Source organism: Eschrichtius robustus, chromosome 5, assembly GCF_028021215.1.
Source record: "Eschrichtius robustus isolate mEscRob2 chromosome 5, mEscRob2.pri, whole genome shotgun sequence".
NCBI classification, from domain to species: domain Eukaryota; kingdom Metazoa; phylum Chordata; class Mammalia; order Artiodactyla; family Eschrichtiidae; genus Eschrichtius; species Eschrichtius robustus.
Window position 1 is genome coordinate 37,901,448 of NC_090828.1, and position 1,842 is coordinate 37,903,289.

Here is a 1,842-nt window from a genome sequence, read left to right on the forward strand (position 1 = left end):
GAGTGCACAGTTCTGGGGGACGGAGCCAGCTCAAACACAGAAAAGCATCGGAATAGGGCAAGGGTGGCCATTTCTGGCACTAGTGGAGGCAGTGGATCAGGAGTGGTCCAGAACTCTCACTGGTGCTGGGACTGCCACAGCCCACACCCCAACCCACACTGGGCACTCCAGCCCCACCTACTCTGTGGTGCAGCTCCATTCCGGGCAAGGGCTACTGCAGCCAAGGGGAGTGCACAGTTGTGGGGAACAGAGCCAGCTCAGACCTGACACAGCATCTAAACAGGGCAAGGGCAGCCATTGCTGGCACCAGCAGAGTCAGAGGATTGGCAGCAGTCTGGAATGCAGACTGCTGCCAGGACCACCACAGCCTGCACCCCAACCCATGCCAAAAGCCTGTTCTAGCCCCTCTTGTTCCAGCACTGCTGCCTTTTTGGGCAAGGGTGACAGTGCTGGGAGGAGGGAGAACACAATTAGAGGGAAGGGAGCCAGTTCTGACTTGACCCTCAGGACTTCTGCTCCAGGAACTTGGGACCTGACCCTTCCTTCAATAGGGTAGTGTTGGCCACTGAGCAGTGGAGAATCCCTGGCTCACACCTGGCTCTGGCTCTGTCCCCTCCATGTCCAGCCCCACCTCTTATCAAGGTGATAGCTGCCAGCTTACACTGGGGAAAGACATAACTCATGATCACATCAGACCTAGCTTTCCCACCAAAGCCACTGGGCACGAACAGACTGTATAGGGACAGTCCCACATAAGGACACCCCTTCAAAACCAGGATAGGTAACTGATTGAGCTAATTGCATAGAAATGGAGAAATTTAAGCAGAAAGAGAAGAGAGAGCAGTTTGTTTCAAATGAAAGAATAAGAGAAAAACCCTGAAAAAACAACTAATGAAACAGAATAAATAATTTACCAGATAAAGAGTTCAAGCGTTAGTAATAAGAATGCTAACTGAATTAGGGAAAAGAATTGATTAACACAGTGACAATTTTAACAAAGAACTAGAAAATATGAAAAAGAATCAGTACAGAAGAATATGATAACTGAAATGAAAAGAAACTAGAAGGAATTAACAGCAGACCAGGTGATGCATATGTGATCTGGAAGGCAGAATAATGGAAACCACCCAATTAGAACAGCAGAAAGAAAAACAAATTTAAAAAATGAGAACAGTTTAAGGGACCTCTAGGACAACATCAAGTGTGAAAACATTCATATTATAGGGAGAAGAGAGAGAGAAAGGGGTTGAAAATGTATTTCATGAAATTATGGCTGAAAACTTACCAAACCTAAAGAAGAAAAGAGATATCCAGGTACAGGAACCACAGAGGGTCCCAAACAAGATGAACCCAAACACACCCACACCAAGACATATCATAAATAAAATGGCAGAAATTAAAGATAATGAGAGGATTCTGAAGGCAGCAAGAGAAAAACAAAGAGTCAGTTCAAGGGAACCCCCATAAGGCTATCAGCTGATTTCTCTGCAGAAACTTTGCAGGACAGAAGAGAGTGGCGTAATATATTCAAAGTCCTGAAAGGGAAAAACCTGCAACCTAGGACACCCTACCAAACAAGATTATCATTTAGAATAAAAGGAGAAATACAGAATTTTTCAGACAAGCAAAAACTAAAAGAATTCAGCAATACTAAAACTACCCTAAAAGAAATGTTAAAGGGTCTTCTCTAAGTGAAGAAGAAAAGGCCACAAGAAGTAAGAATCTATAGGAAAGGAAAAATACCACTAGTAAAGGCAAATACATAGTAAAGACTGTGAAGCAAGCACTTAAATAAGCTAGTCCTAAGATTAAAAGATAAAGAATTGTAAAACCAACTATAAT